The sequence below is a fragment of the Monodon monoceros genome, unplaced genomic scaffold (genome assembly GCF_005190385.1).
Source record: "Monodon monoceros isolate NGI ecotype Baffin Bay Population unplaced genomic scaffold, NGI_Narwhal_1 Super_Scaffold_15, whole genome shotgun sequence".
In the NCBI taxonomy this organism is placed as follows: domain Eukaryota; kingdom Metazoa; phylum Chordata; class Mammalia; order Artiodactyla; family Monodontidae; genus Monodon; species Monodon monoceros.
The window spans coordinates 13,321,223-13,339,245 of NW_021703771.1; positions in this window are offsets into that span (position 1 = coordinate 13,321,223).

Below are 18,023 nucleotides of genomic sequence, written 5' to 3' on the forward strand. Positions count from 1 at the left end.
AGTGAATTACTTAGGGGACCTGTGCCACAAAGCCTGCTAGAATAAACCTATCCCGAACTTAATCCTTAATCCTGACAGTTTCTTTCTTCTGAACCCCTTTTTAAAGAAAATCTTTCAAGAAAGCAAAAAATTGCAATTGCTGTTTTCTGAAAGAAAATTTCTTTCTAATTAGGATATTTGAAACAAACCCACTATGTTCCAAGCTCCTTTTTAGAAGGAAATACTATTAAAATAAGGTTTCTGAATATTACTGATAAAATTTAGGATTCCATTCAGCTACATGCTAAAGATTACATTTTTTGTAGTATTTACCTTACTTATATCAGTATTCTTATTTGACAGTTAATTTGAGTTCAATGCAAATGAGACCTGGAAAAATATTTTTTAACTTAAGATTCTGTGCCTCATATTCCATAAATATTGTTATGACCTCCTTGGAAATGTAGGTTTAGGAGACGCAAATTCTGTCAGACTTGTTGATGAGAATTTGATAATGAGGAATTCTTCTCACTGGCCTACAAACAATAAAAACATGAATTATGAGGTCAAAAGTGGGAGTTAACATATTATCTACATTACAAAATTTTGTGGAAGACAAATGTATTATGATTCATTCCAGAAAAAAACTATATAAATCGGTTTAATCAAAATAAAAAACATTTATTATTTTATTCATATTATATTTGCAGCCAAATAGTTTCTAATAGCCATAAAATCTCCTGTGGCCTAAATCACTTTAACATGTTCAGTTACGTTAAAAGACTAGAATTAACAGTGGCTTATCCAAGTCAAACACTTCTCAGGGTGAGGTAATAGATACTTTTCAAGAGGAATTATTTGTACTATTTTATTAAAAAGAATAACATCCTTTTATAACCTGTTTAGCAGGGGGATATTCTCTGGAGCCCTGGCTTCAGTGTCCCAACCAAAAGTACTCCCAAATAGCCATGCCACTTATGGATGCTCACCAGTCCCACCTCAGAATGAGCAAATGCTGGCTTTGGACTTCAAATGTAAGTTGGTACTGTCGTAACAGTGAAAAAACAAAACAGCTCATCAAAAACATATTATTTGCTACACAGAGTTTGATTTATCAGGGTTTCATATGCTTGATACAATTAGTAAGGCAAATAAGTGAACCAAAAACTAAAATCAGTTTCCACACTAAGAGATTAAAAGCCTAGGTGGCAGGAGAAAGTACTAATCTAAATGATCCTGAAACAAGGCAGTGATCCCTGAATTTTAAAAAAAATCCTCCAAATATCACGTTGCCATCTGGTGGCAGTGGGGGGGGTGTGCGTGTGTGTCCATTTTTTTAAATACAGAGATTCTGTCATCCTCTCTGCTCCTTCCCTTCTACAAACGATTTTGCACAAAAGACCCAAAAACAGGTAAATAGTTCCAATACTTCAAACAGAAAAATCTACACTAATCACATTCATTACATCCTAATTCTTCATCAGTTTCTATACAAGACTATGAACTCCTCAAGGGTAGGGCTATGTCTTAAACATTTCCTAGTACCTGGCTAATAAAAGGCTAAGAGGAGGAAAAGCTGGTTGTCAGTGATTCTGCTTTATTCCCAAATCAGAAGGATAGCATTTATAGCGGAGTACCTCAATGTTGGTACACATGGACATGGGGAAGGGAAATGCAGGGCACTGATTCCAGAGACAAGTACAAATATGATTTTCTATAACAGGCTTTGAAAATTAATGGTAATGGAAACAAATTCAATTTAAACATCTATTTATTAAAAGTTTTAACTGAATTTATTAGATGCGGTTTTATAGTAGTTGCAGTCAGAATTTCAAAAGCAACTTTCCCTGAGAGTGTGCTATGGGCTGTTTTTTTGTTTTCTGTTGTTGTTTGGCTCTAGTTCACTGTTTTTATTTACATAACCACCTTTCTCCCAGACAAGCAACATTAGCAAAACTTAAGGCAAAGATGCCTTGTTGGTGACCATCCTGTTCAATTTTCTTCCGCGGAGGGTCTTCTCAGTGACCAGTTACCACATGGAGTTCATGCTGTGTTTGCATATTTTCTACTGGATCAGCTCTAAGTGAGGACCTTTGCCCTACCCTCCTGTCACCACTGAGAGTGATTATGCTTGTGCCACACATTGCTCACCAACAGGCCATGACAAACTCTCAGGGAAAGTTGCTTTCTTTGAAATTCTGACTGCAACCGCTGTAAAACTGCATCTAATAAATTCAGTTAACTTACAACTTCTAATAAACAGATGCTTAAATTGAATGTTTCCATTAATTTTACTTTCAAAACCTATTTTAGAAGGTTGATAGCAATAATGAATTTTTATCTCATACAAAAACAGTTTTTATGCTTTTTCTTTTTACCAAATCAGCCATGTTTATTGTAGTGGGACAGGGAGGGTGGGAGGGAGGGAGACGCAGGAGGGAAGAGATATGGGAACATGTGTATATGTATAACTGATTCACTTTGTTATAAAGCAGAAACTAACACACAATTGTAAAGCAATTATACTCCAATAAAGATGTTTAAAAAAAAAAAAGAGTGAGTGTAATGATTCAGATAAATCAAGTCTAGCCCAAGTAAGTAAATAGCATCAAAAGAAAATTTTTCTTAGTTTATGCTAAACTAATGATGAAAGGTCTAAAGTATTACATTCTATATTGGAGTAGGAGGTGAGGTATAATTAACTTAAAGTTGAATGTCAATCAAATACAATACAAAATTATTTTAATATAGCAAATGTTCCACTAGCTCAATACCTGCAAGGAAAGCACAGATTTCTTCTTCAATGTACCTATTCCTAAAATGATAAAGATGCAGTGATGTAGACTGATGTGTTCTGCAAAGAATCTATTATGAATATGCATCTGAAACCTTTGAAAATTTTGCAAACCACAGAGATCGGCATATATTTGAGGAATGACTATATTTGTTTCATTCTGTAGGAATGTTGAGAATTCATAGCATCCCCAAATGTTACTACTCTTAAACGTTGCATTCATTTAAAGTATTCAGGGACTTCCTTGGTGGTCCAGTGGCTAACACTCCACACTCCCAATGCAGGGGACCCGGGTTCTATCCCTGGCCAGGGAACTAGATCCCATATGCCACAACTAAGAGTTCTCATGCTGCAACTAAAGATTCCGCATGCTGCAACTAAAGATCCTGCATGCTGCAACTAAAAGATCCCGCATGCCACAACTAAAAGATCACACATGCTGCAACTAAAGATCCTGCATGTGCAACTAAAAAGATCATGCATGCTGCAACTAAAAGATCTCGCATGCTGCAATGAGGATCCCGCACACGGCAACGAAGATCCCTCATGCTGCAACTAAGACCCAGTGCACCCAAATAAATAAAAAAATAAAACTTATTTTAGTAAATAAATAAAATATTCAACTGTTCATTTGAATAAATAGAGAATTGATGATCTCACTAACATTAAATCCAACACTTTAGACATGTTTATCTAAATGATTAGACATTTCATTGTCCAATATTAACTAATGGTTTTTCATATTATTTGGTGACAACTCTGGAAACATAACCCTGCAATAACCACACGACTGAATAAGTATGAGAACACCTGCAGCTCTGAGACTTGGAGAGATTCTAACCCTCACTCCACCACCGCAGCCCTGACGGTAAGAAGAGCAGAAACCCCAGCAGTGTCTATAGAGCCACCCAACTACTGCTTCTCTATGTGTTCAGAAAGGAATATGGGGGTTGAGAGAATAATGAACTTCTTGGAAGATAGCAGTCATGATAGAGGCTGTCACATCACTCCCAGAAGTATATGTGGAGGCAGTTCCTTCAATGCTTAGTTTGCAGTTTGCAGCCTGCTACCTGCCAGAGCTTATTACGACTAGAAAGAAACATGTAAAGTCTGAATACAAAGAATTTTTTAAAATCATGATCAGGAATGTGTGTAGTTGTAATGCTACACTTGCAAGCAACATCATTTAAGAAGAAGGGACAAAAGCTAAAATTAAAATGCTTGAAATTAATAAAACATAAGAAATCAAAGTTTTGTTTCGGTTTTTATCTATAAAAAAAAAAAAGAATTCTGAATACTCTTCTCCCCTTCCTACCCTGTCTCACATACAAACTGCTATTTCTCATGAATGCTCTCTCTCCAGTCATACATAGTCAAGATAAACAGCCCAAAATCTTGCACATAGGTGCCCTTAACTGAGTCTGCATATCGCAAATAAAGCCTGACATCTTTTCATTTTTGCCACTGAGAAGATGAATTATCATGGATGGTGAGGTTTTCATGACTTATTTGGGGAAAAGTGGATTATGTGTTAAAAAAACTTTTATCAAGTCTTAATAACAGTTATATTAGGTTATATTTTGCTACCTGCATCATAATTCTTTTTTCATACCCTGTCCAAAATATATCCCCTTTCCAGCCAAGCCTAAAACAGTCCAGGACAAATGTTCGAATAAATGTCAAGTTACAATTATTTCTTACAGTTTTTCTCATTCTTTTTCATTAAAAAAAAAAAATCAGTATTGAAACAGCATGAAAATGTCAAAAATAAATGACTTTTATTTTCAAGGTTTGAAATGAACTTTGGATAATCTTCTTACACCTGTAGAATCCCTTAAACCATTCTGTTTGCTAGATGTCTGTGGTCAGTTATATCCCTATGCCAATTACTATTTTTAGAACACTTCTTATTCTCAAGTGGCCTTGATGCTTTTAAATTCATGGTTTTACACTGTTATCTGAAAAATCTTATAAACATTTGTATATATAGATGTAGATACATAGATATATAAATTATCAAAATAAAAGGGACTACTCCTTTGCCACTTCCCTATTACTACTAACAGTATAGTTTTTTAAAAAATGAGGGGCTTCCCTGGTGGTGCAGTGGTTAAGAATCCGCCTGCCAATGCAGGGGACACAGGTTCGAGCCCTGGCCCGGAATGATCCCACATGCCACAAAGCAACTGAGCCCGTGTGCCCATAACTACTGAGCCTGCACTCTAGCGCCCATGAGCCACAACTACTGAGCCCAAGTCCCACAACTACTGAAGCCTGTGCGCCTAGAGCCCGTGCTCTGCAACAACAGAAGCCACCCAATGAGAAGCCCATGCACCGCAACGAAGAGTAGCCCCCGCTCGCTGCAACTAGAGAAAGCCCGCGCACGGCAACAAAGACCCAACACAGCCAAAAATAAAAATAAATAAAATAAATAAATTTATTTAAAAAATGAATCTGTCTCCTTTTTTTAAATAGGAAGTAATTATCCCTACTCTTAGCTCCCCGGCCTTTAAAATATTTATTCAGGAATAACATGGAATTAATAAGTTTTACATAGATTACTAGAAGCCTGGTGAATCTTCTAGATGGTCAGAAAAGACCATTCCTAACTTCCTTTATTTTATACACGGCATCGTAGTTCAAAATATATTTTGGAAAGAGTATGTGCAAACCAGGAGTCAGATTAGGCAAAATTTGAAAGCAGATTTATAAATGCTCCCACCTTGTCTTTAACAACCAGCGCTTCATGTGAGTCATCCATGCCTTCATTCTCTGGGATGACCATCTAAAACCATTCCAACAGTCAGAAAGCCTTAAAAAGAAAGAAATAAAATGCTTTTAAAACAACAAATGGCATAACGCATATTAATATATAGCAAATGACGTTTCTTGTTACCTAAGTCTAGCTATCATGTCTGAGAGAGGAACTTGTCTTTTATCCAACCATGTTGAGTTTATCTGTGTAAAAGTTAGAGAAAATAGACCTCTTCCATGAAACAAGAGTATTAAAATACATAAAACACACACACACACACACACACACACACACAGTCCATATCATACCCAGTAAGTTTTCTGTTGTGTGAGAAATCAGGTGTCAGAACTATAGGTTATTTTATCTTAAGAATGTAATTTTTTAATCAGAAAAGTATAATCTAGCTACATAGTCTTTTTCTGCATTTTTATTACAGTTTTATTATCCATTAGAGCCAATTTCTCTTTTCCACAAAGGATCTTTTTCTCATTTTGTACATGTTTAAAAGGAATATACATCAGACAAAATTTATTGTTTAGAAAAAACTTTTATGAGCACACTATTTTTAAAAAGTGTAATATACCTTATGGGGCAATCAGTCACCTCTGGAATACTGTGGAGCTTTTCACCCTGTAGGGTCAAAATTGAGCTAATAGTAAAAAGGAATTCTAAAGTCTTATATACCAATATTCAGCATTGATATGTGATTTTATAATAATATTTTACTACAGTTCTCTGATGTCCCAAGAGTTCACAAAACTACAAAAAAGAAAAAAGAAAGAAAGAAAGCAAAAGAAAACTCAGGGTAAAATCCAGATTTGGCGAGGCCAAAAAACTGACTGCAATCCCCCACCTCAGCCCTCACTGATGTGACATACAGGATCTGTCTGAAATAGGGAGAGTAACTCAGTAATTTCTTTCCCCCAAAAGGTAAGGAGAGTATACACCAATAAAAAGCTGAGAGTAAGACATGTATGCTGCAATAAACTACCCTCGAGTATATGGAATGCTAAATATTCTTTTTTTACTAAATAATCTGGTTTCTTTTCCAACTATATAGGGAAATGATATGTGAAAGTGGGCAAAGAACAGACTAAGATCATGTTCCCATTACCCTCATAGTCTTGCTTCATTTTCCTTGAGATAAAGCTAAAAAGTAAATACTTTTCAGAAGTTACACTTTGTCATCCAAGGTAACCCACCTGACTTTATTTTTCTCCAAAATTGTTTTGAGCCCCCATTTGCCCATCCGTGCTCAAGCTAGTTTTCTAAAAAGATTTTAAGAAGAGTTCCTGTTTGTTCTTAAAGCTAATTGCAATTTTCAAGTATTCTTATCAACCAAATGTTATTGAAAAGTACCGTGCTAATCTCAATAAGTAGAGGTAGTGTTATAATTTATTGAGCCACCCTCCCAATCCCCCCCTCCAAGAAAAAGATAAGGAGGGAAGATTTAATTACGGAGCTTCCACTACAAAAGGAGAATGCGTACTGATCTTTATTCATTTTTGTTTTTTTTTTAATATTTACAGAAGGATGACTATATCATTGTGTTAAGGGATTTCTATTCTTGGACTTTACTTTTCAACACTTTTGTGCACATGTTGTTTAATATCTTTTATTTGCCAAAAGACACTACATTGAGTAACCCATTTTCTGCTCCCACAATCCCAAAATATTATCTTAAATGATGTGTAAGGTTCTCCCCTGAAGGACGGTAGCTATTTTTTTTAAGGATGAAAGAAAATACAAGAATTACAGTACAGTACAACCCTTTGATTCCTTGAAGACTCTAAGCAGGACCCTTGGCATACCTGAGTCAGTAGAGTCTCTAGAGGCGTTCAGCCTACAGAACCATCAGTACACCATCTTCAGGAATCTCCACCGTGAGAAGTCTGCCAGGATGCTTCTCTATGTAGTATATCAGGCAAAAAGAAAAATATGTTCATTCACCTTCACTGTGCAAACTCCTTTAGCTAGATTTACATATGAAACACTAGAGGTTTTTTAATTACCACCTCTGAACTCAATAACTTACTACTTTTTATTTTGGGGTATTGGATTGAAAGCTAACTAGAAGCATTACCAGGTCATTAGGTTTCTTCCCAGCTACAACTACTCTTCTTAAAATGAATGATAAATAGCATAATTTATTTCCCCTAATTCAAGCACCCGACTTTCCACAAAACTTGGGTTCATTTAACAGGTTTCTTACATTTGTGAGCCCAGATAAAAGCTCACTTGATAAACTTGGTAAAAGTAGCTTAAAGAGAAATCTTAGACTGCAAGAAAAGCTTCCTTCAGTAGGAAAAGAATATCCTTTCTTAAGGGTAACTTGAAATTCCTAAGACCAATTTAATCCACAGTTAAAACAATAAAAGGTTAGAAGTTGGCACTGAGAATGTTTATTTTGTATATGTGTAGAACACACACATACAGAAAAAAAAAATATTGAGATAGCCTAATTTGGACTTTTTTGCTGAATTGGGCTATTCTCAGTCTGAGTTAGCTAGCACTTGTTGTTGATCAGTGTAATGCAGGTGCCTACATTACCACTGCAGTGTGTACATCTACCAGAAGAACTTCTGGATTTAGACACGTCGTGGGGCAGAAACAATGTGCACTAAATTTTTAAGCCGCCATCTGCTGACTCTTCACCGGCAGAGGTCTGACTGGTTTTTCTTCCTTTCAATTTCTTTCCCAGCATCAGGTTTGTTTCCTGATTTACCTGCACTCTAGAGCTGGACCATAGAGGTCAACTCTGGGTCCACTTTCTACCTAAACCCAAACTTCTTCTACAGCATCTCTGATGAGTGGTCAGCCAGTCTTTGGTATTAGAGCATTGGTAGAAAATTAGAAAGAATGATAGCATGAAGGCCAGTTTGGGGACGAGAGAGAAAGTATGAAATGGGAAGAGGGAAAAGTGTATATTGAAGAAGAGGAAAACTACTGACTTAAGAAGGGAAAGCAGTCAAGTAACACACTGGCTGAGAGGTTGCACATCCCTGCAATGTAAAGATTCTAACCTAGCTTCTCGCAGCAAATCCACTGTGTGTGTGTGTGTGTGTGTGTTTTGTTTTTGTTTTTATTTACTTGGCTGCATCGGGTCTTAGTAGTGACGCTCAGGCTATAAATCGCGCGGGCTTAGTTGCCCCTTGGCATACGGGATCGTAGGTCCCTGACCAGAGGTTGAACCCGCGTCCCCTCCATTGGAAGGCGGGTTCTTAACCACTGGACCACCAGGGAAGTCCCACATGTGTATGTTTTTCAAGTACATCAAGGATGCCGCTGAATGAGTTTTGTCTCTGTATGCTCTCTTCCACTTTCTGATTCCAAGCCAAAATGCTGGGCTCTTAAAGGCATACAAAATGCCGAGGAATTCCACAACTCTAAGTCCAGACATCACTGGTGAGTCCAGTTCACCCTCTAGGAAAAGGTCCTTAAAAAGGTAATAATTTACTTCAGTAACGGCAGAAAGTGGTCCAGAGGCTGAGATGAAGTCCAGATGGAGGGGAACTTAGGAATTACTTAAGATATATTAACCAATTATTTGGAGCTTATTTGGATCCTGATTCAAACAAACTAAACAAAACTAGAGCGGGAGACATTTGGAAATTTAAATACCAGATGTTTGATGTTATTTCTATGTGTTTTCTCTTTTTCATAATATGGTTGTTTGAAATGGCATCTTTCCATTACTGCATGCTGTTTCCAGTAACAACACAAGAGAAGAGAACGAAAAGAATGTGAAGGCTTGGGTGGGTCACAAAGGATGGACATGCAGAGTCTGAAAGGCAGGCTGAAAAGCCAGGTGCCCAAACCTTGACATTTATTCAAGTGCTACTAAGGATGGGCCTGAGGAGTTTCTCGGGAGAGGGGTTGCTAGACCATAATGCGAGAAACTGGTGTTGCTAGTTAGGAGGCAGGGCAGGATCTGTGAGAGGGAATGCGGGCATGCTTGGGGGTGGGGGGGCTTTCTAATCAGGTCACAAGAGGAATGAGAAGAGGATACTGCTTTCTCTCTGCATACAAAAGTGACAGATCAATTAAAATGACCTTCACTTATTCGCTGAGATAGGTTTGTTAAACCAACTTAACTTCATTATCTCAATCGCTAGCTGCTGCATATGAGTGCATGCGAAGGAATATAAAAGATTTTCATTAAAAAGTGCTGAAAACTTCTAAGGTAAAATGGTGTGTTGAGTCAGAACACAGAATCTTTTGAGATAAATAAAAAAACAAAAGAATTACATTATGAATCTTAAAAAGTGACAGATTATCAAGAATATATTGAAAGGCAACTGTGTGCCTACCACACTCCTGGGCCTTATGGAACATTCTAGAGAAATACAAATCCCAGAATTTAGCTCGTGAATCAGCATCAGAACATAATCGCCTGAGTAAACTATTCACGTAAAGTAGTTAGTTTGGTGACAACATTTGACAGAAAAAAAAAAAAAAGAAATCCACTTCTGGTAAAGTCAATAGTTACCGTTTGAAGAATCATAAATATACAGGGGTAGACAGGTTGTGTAACAGCTCCAAGATGCCTAAAGAAAGTGAAGAATGGGTGACAGCAAAGGAGGAAACATGACATCAAACAAAAGAGGGAAAGATGCAGACGACAAAGGACAAACCGAACCAGAGCTAACCTCGACAAACACTTGCCCTCCCCCAGGTCCTTCTTCCTCGACCCCAAAACACCTAAAATGACGCAAGGCGAAGGAGAAGGAGCCGCCCTCGCCCTGGTTCCGCCTCAATCCAGTTACCGTCCAGCAGTCCCGGAGCGGAGGCCCAGGCGTCGCCGCGCTGCGACGCGGGCTCTCCATCCACACGGAGCGGCGCGGGCCTGTTCCCCGGGGAAGCCGGGATCCCGGCCGGCGCGCCGGGAGAGCCCCCTCCCGGGCTGGGATCAGCCCCCGGGGCGACGCGCTCCGTCCCCGCGGTCGGCTCCCCGAGCGGGCGCTCTGTGGGCAGGGCTGCTGGGGGCGCGCTGCGCTGGGAGCGCTCCGCCCGGTCGTTCGCGGTCCCAGGCGCCGCGCCAGCGCGACCTCGGCCTGCAGGCCTCCGGCGTTTCAGGCTCACCGGCCCTCGGCGGGATCTGCTGTAGTCCACCCAGAGCCCCCGTCTCGTGCTGAGACCCCCAGCCCTAGGCCGTGCCATTTCCCTGCTTTGCCCACTGTTCGCGCAAAAGGTCAGGATGGCTTTCGTGTCCTCCGCACCCTTCACCCTCCTAACGCCGGCAAGGGCCGTGGTTTTTATCTCTTTTTCAACCTTTCTTCTCAGGCCTTTTACTCCGTTTCTATTGCAGCTGCCTGATCCCAGGCCACCGTCCCTACTGATCACCCTCCTCCCGTCTCAAATCACCGCAAAGCCACACCAGGATGCAGTGACCCAACGTAAACGCGACCCTGATCGCCTTCTTCCCAGCTTAAAACCTTTTGGTGGCTCCTGGTGGCCAGCAGCATTAAAGGCCACCCCCCTTGCGTGGTTTCAAGGCCCCTCAAGATCTGACCCCTGTGCTCTCCGCAATCTCACCCCTCCTTCTCCTCGCGCGCTCCAGAAGAATTCCAGACTCCGTCTCTGCGATGTTCCCCACCCCCAATGCCTACCAGGCTTATCTGGCTAATTTACTCACCTTTGTGTTAAAAAGTCGCCTCTGACATCACATCCTCCAGGACTGCCATCCCAGCCAGCAGAGTGAGATGACCCTCAGAGCACCTGCATGTTTCTCTCCATTGTAGCAAACATCACTACTCCAGCTACGTAGTTACCGGTTTTCCCCACCCCACTCCCAGCAGTTCATCACCTGCTACTTTGTACCAGGCACGGGGCTAAGCAGGTGTTACGAATTATTTAATACTTACAACCACCCTATGAAGTAGCTTCTGTTATTCCCATCATACACATGCAGCATAGGCTAAGAGCTTAAAAAATGTGTCTCATCTCGCATGGCCAGGATGTAGGGGACTCAGGCATCCATATTTTTTAAACTTACACTCCCGGTGATTCCCGTATGCAGCCATGATTGAGAATCACTGTGTGGCTTGTGAGGTCTTTTAGGACAAGGGGGCCATCCATGCTTCTGGACCTAGCACAGTGACTGAGACACAGTAGGTGTTTGTGGAATGAATGGAGGTTTTATTTGATCCTCTACACCAGTCTAGAAGGCAGGGCCATTCAGAACTCGTAACTGCCTTGTTTTTAGATGTGCAGAGAGATCCAGAAAGTCGAGTGACTTTACAGTTCATAAATGGCAGTGCATGTTCCAGACGAGGAACATCTGACTCCCCTGGGCTCTTTTCACCATCGTAGCTTTTTCTGGGACAGCCTCCCAAAGAAAGATTTCCTTTTGATTCTTCCTGGAAAACTTTGGTGATAAGAGATTCATTTTCACCTCTGATCAGATTTAGAGCATCTGTAGTGCCAGAGTACAAAGGGACAGGGTAGGTTCCGCTGCCAGAAAGAAAGAGGAGTAGCAACCTGAGCAACGTCGATCTTTGATGTTTATCCTTAAAAGGAATTGCTTCAGTTACTGGAGTTATCTCGAGATTATTCCAGGTCATCTGGAATATTATTCCAGGTGGTTCTGCTAAGCCTCTAGGTTGAAGGATTTTTAAGTGAAAGAGTAACATCAGAATTGGATTTACTGAACACACACACACACACACACACACACACACACGCCACCAGCAACAGTGCAGGGGATGGGTTGTCAAGGGACAAAAGCAAACACAGGAAATGATGTCCATAGCAGGGTTGTTAATAACAACAAAAGGCTGGAAACAACCACCATGTCTAATGGCAAACAGAATGGTTCAATTGTGATGTTCACACAATAAATATTATACATAAGTGGAAATGAATGAATTATACCTTGTGTAAAACATGAGTAAATCTTGGAAGTATTACAAAATTACAGTCGTATGAAGAAACAGCCAAAGAACGTAGGAAGAAAGCAGCCACCAAAAATGTAGGAATAAAAGATATGAGAGAGTACTCAGGCTCCTTATTTGTTAAACAACAATGTGATATCCATGTATACACTTGCATACAATATATGCAATTTATTTCACAGATATTTGGATGTTTATAACCCACAATGCCTCTACAAGCACATGTATATGCATGCTATATAAGCACATTATACAACTGGTATACAATGGACTGTGAAACATGATTGATGGCACAAATGTTTTTACTATGGAGGTGATTGCATCTTTAAAATAGAGTTTAGCAGTATGGAGCTTCCTCAAAAAATTAAAAACAGAACTACCACGTGATCCAGAAATCCCACTTCTGGGTATATATCCAAAGGAAATGAAATTATTATCTCAAAGAGATATCTGCACCCCCCCATGTTAATTGCAGTATTATTCACAATAGCCAAGATACGGAAACAGCGCAAGTGCCCATCAACGAATGGATAAAGCAAATATGGTACCTATATACAAGGGGATATTATTCAGCCACCCAAAAGAAGGAAATCCTGCCATTTGTGACAACATGGATGAAACTGGCGGACATTATGCTAAGTGAAATAAGACAGAGGAAGAAAGATAAATACCGTATGATCTCACTTATTATATGTGGAATCTAAAAAAGTCAAACTCAGACAGTCGAGTGGTGGTTTCCAGGAGCTGGGGAGGAGGTGGGAATGGGGAGAGGTTGGTCAAAGGGTACAAACTTTCATTTATGAGATGAATAAGTTCTGGGGATCTCACGTACAGCATGGTGATTCTACTTAATAATATTGTGTTGTATACTTGAAATTTGCTAAGAGAGTAGATCTTTACTGTTCTCACCACACCAAAAACAAAGAAAGAAAAAGATAATTATGTGAGGTGATGGATGTATGAGCAAATTTGTGGTAATCATTTCACAGTGTGTATATCAAACTATCATGTTGTACACCTTAAATATATACAATTTTTATTTGTTAATTATACTTTAATAAGTCTGGGGAAAATAAAAGAATTTAAAATAAAAAATAAAATAGAGTTTAAAGATAAAATAGATCAAAAAGTGATGAGAATGACTAAGACTTAGTTAAATGAAATGGCCTCTTCTTTTTTCTAGCAATATTTCAATGATTTCTGTCAAACGAGTAAAAAAATAGCATTTCTTAGATTTTGGGGGGAAGAAAACTGACATTAGGTAAAATAGTAAGTAAAATAGGGAGAAGTAAATAGGAAGTGAGCAGATGACATAACCTTATGTCTTTTGACATTTTCCAGCTGCTCCTTAGTGACAAAAGTTAAAATCTATATTTGTAACTGTAACAATATATACCATGCCAAAAAGCCTGAGTCATATGAAATGTCCCCAAATAAAATTTCATTTGTAATATAAGACATTTTAACCATTCTTCTAAATGAAAAGAAACTTGATTTAATTAGAGATCAACTAATTAATATATTTGTTATCTAACTCCTAGGTAATTTCTAGGAGAAATTACCTAGGAGAAATTACCTAGGAGAATTACTCCTAGGTAATTTCTCTTACAAGTAAGAGAGAATTATTTTTCTCAAAATTCAAGGAAAATTGTGTCTCTCTTAACTTTCCTCTCAAATAACAAGAATTATGAAAAGGGTGACCCAGAGGGTAGCTTCTTTTAAAGTTTTGACTGAAATGAATGTTAAGTTTATAGATAAGCCATTATCTGAGTTTTGGTATTGCCAATATCCAGCACATTAAAGTTATTTATTATAAGCCTTCATGTTTCCAAAATAAAATGTCTGGCTTTTGCACACCACAGCAAGCATCCACACTGAGTGAAAAAAATAATAATATTAATGTTTCTCAGGCTGAAAAGCTCTGTTTATGAAGTTGGAATCTGATATTTCTGTTTTATGTTCAGTGGAGCCACTTTGCCTACATTGCCTGTCTGCAGTCTTCTGGTTGATGACCTCTTTCATGTAAAAAATTAATTCAAGGCAACACCCCTAACAATTTCAAAGCTTGCTGTGAAATATGGCATATATAGAACTACTTTCAAGATTTTCAATGAATCACCCATTACCTATCTGTGATAATGGAAAACTCTCTTACCAGGTGATTATGACATTTGGCTTCAGAAGCTGAATACATTTTATTGGTACCAATTAATTCTAACAATTAGGTTATAGTTTTCATAGCTTAGCTATTATTGGCAGAATTGTCGTCATGCTCCACATTTCCTTCCGTAGGATCATATGGATCCTTGTATACTGGGTCGCATATCATGCATTAAAAACAACTGAGATAGGCAGAGAAAATTATTCAGGGATGGCCAGTCAGCATTCCTAACAATGTATACATCAAGCGATTAGAATCAATGGCAATCATGTAAGTAGAAGTGTTACATTGACCTCATGATTAAAATAAAGCCCCAAACTCTTAAGCATGTCATGGTAGCCATGAGAATGGGGCTTGAAGAACTCCATCTACAGGGAACCTAGACCGGAGCCCCAGAAGCTGCACTCTGAATTCCATCGCTGCATTTGTGCCGTGCATTCACACTTCCCTGGGCAACTTTGACACAAGGACTTCCCATTTGTCCAGCTGAACCTTTCTTAGACAGCACAGCAGTTGGGATGCTTTCACCCCACCTTACTTCCCTTTCTGCTTCACTGGGGTCAGACTTACACTGCAGTCTGATGGATCTCCCTGCCTCTCCTGGCTCCTTCCCAATTTTCTTTCATAGCACTTCCTTATTCACATCCTTGTATGTTTAATCCCAACTTGTCATCTATTTCTTGGAAGGCCTGGACATATGTCTAGAAATATCTGCTGGGTATTCAATTAAAAGGGTAATAGTGAAGAACATTTGTATTCTATTACAAGTTAATCACTAAAGGGATGTTGCCTATATGCTTAAATTACACATCGTGACCCATATCTGGGAACCCTGCCTCCCAGGTAATGAGCATTAAGCTAAAGTACCTTTGTTTAGCTCACGGGAAACATCCTGACCAGGCCCACCTGTGAATGACTGCAGGGAGGAAGAACTAAACACATCCCATCTGGAGGCTGATGGGAACCAGGAAATGTTTGACTTTACTCCCTCCCCTTTTGGTATAAAAGATGCCCGAATTCTAATGCAGGCGAGATGGTTCTCTGAGACGTGACTGGGTCTGCTAGCTGTCTGATTAAGGTTGCTATATTCCTTTGCCTCAAAAAGGAATAATGTCAACTCGTCTCTCAATTTATTGGCCTGTCCTGTGGCAAGCAGTACCAGCTTGGACTTGGTAACAAATGTTGGCAAAGCCAGCTAGAAGCCTTGCTACTCAGGGCCAGACAGCCCCAGTTAGGGAATTTTGGGGTAAGGCCCAAGCAGCTGCCAGGACCACTTGTCCTGTGGATCTTCCCTTCAAAATTCCCCAAAGTGCCACCGGCTGCCCCAGCACTTGGCAGTGGGAGCAAAGAGTTTTCATCTGGGAGCTGACGAGTTCCATACAGTAGGGTAAGTTACTCCAGTGTGTACAACCAGAAACTTTGTGTCCTCTCCATTTGGGTTTTTTTCTCCAGAATAAGCCAATTTTTCCCTAATTTCAGCAGGTTACCCTGTTACAGAAAGGAAATAGTTGCTGGACTTTTACCCAGTTTGTGTACCAGTTTGCTTGTTTCTTTGGATGCTAGCATTTGTGTGTGCCTTTTTGTTTGTTTGTTTGTCCTGTATTTGTGTCTTTAAAAATTGGGGAATGTTTCAACTACCCCTGAAGAAAGTCCTTTGAGGCCCATTTTGGATAAGTGATCTGATTACAGCTATGAACTAATGAGTGAGAGGAAGATGGTATTTTATTGTGAGATTGTGTGGCCACAGTACTTGTTAGGATCTCCACAAGGGGTTTAGGCAGGGTTATCTTGGGACCCTGTGCACCGTGTACCGTCAGCCTTGCTGTGTTAATTACGTCATCTGTGGTCTTCTGTGTCATTTGTATATGTAAAACCCCAAGACCAAACTTGAGGATTTATTTAGGGTTTCCTGTTTGTCCTCTGGGTATTTTGTTTCATTTTGTTTTGGACCATTTCTCCAGTTACAGCCAAGTCAGTTTTATGATGTTTAAAACTTCTACTGATGTCAAATGGAGGAAAGGAACAGGACAAAAACAAAAAACAAACAAACCAAAAAACCTGTCCTTGTTTGTTTCTTTTCCCAGGGAGAAAAGAAAGATTCCGCTAGGCTCCTAAGATCGATAAAAGCCCCATCCCAGAATTCAGCCCGGTTTGTTGATGGCAAGCCAAAAAGGCACACTTCGAATAGTTAGAGATGACCAGTCGCTATTTATGGTTTTCCAGTGGCTTTTGAATGGCTCTATAGCTATTCTGTGAAGAGGTGGAGAAAAATGATGAAATCCTTTATGTGCGAGCTTTTGTGCCGTTACATCAGGGAAAATAAGAAAAGGAAGGGAATGAGAGTGAGGATATATTGCTTCAGACCTTAACTCCTCCAGCCGAGCTGACTGTCTCAGCTGCTCTGGCCACTGTGCCAATATATCTACCCCTTGCACCACCTCCCCTTCCTATCCAGCCCCAATTCCTGATACTGGGGCTCAGGACTCCACTCTCCTTCTAGGGAACAATTAGAAAAGCCTGTGTTAATTTCTGGGGCACAGGGACCTGATCTGGTATTGCCACCATCTAAGATCCAACAGGGCACCCAATTTGGGCCAGGAGCCACTCCCAAAGCAGGCCAATTTCCCTTACACTGTTATCTCCTAGGGGGCTTAATGTAAATGACCAGCTGGCTGGTTTTCTCAGGCTTCTTTAATTGGAAGAGTTGCAACACTCCTTATAGACAGGATCCTCTACACCTGAAGCTCACTTGGCAGTACGCACAGCTGAACCAAATTGGGACCTCAGGGAGGGAACAATGCCCTTATTAGAGCCCTACTTGTTAGTTGGCAGGGCTTTGAAAGGGGGAACCAAAGCAAAAGAGTTTGAAAAAAATTCAAGGAATTCAGCAAAAAAAAATGAATACCCCTCTGAATTTTTGGAAAAGATCTATCATGTCTCGACATTATACTAGTGCAGATCCTGAGGCCCCTGAACATACTAAAATGGTAAATTTGACCTTTTTGGAGGGCAAAGCGCCTCAGATATCAGGAAAAAGTTGCAACAATTAGATGCTGCTTTTGGAATGAGCCCTTATCAGTTGGTAGATGCTGCTTTTAAAGTGTTCAACAGAGAACAACAACAGAATAAAGAAGATGTCAAATGAAAGGACACTTTTCTGGCAGCATCATTGGATTCCTGGAAGGCAAGTAACCCATTGGGGAGGGAACACTGTAAGGAAGAAGGGAGTTGGAAAAAAGATCTCCCTAGGCTAAAACATAAGAAGAAACAAAAAGAGAAAGACAAGAGCCTCTCATTCTGATGAATGAACAGACCCAGGAGCTTCCTTGGGCTTGAGGTGCCCAATTTCAATTTCCCCACAGGAGCCCCCAGTAAAATTGACAGTGGGGAATGAGCTGATTAACTTTCTGATGGACATCACCCTGAAACATAGTTTCTTCT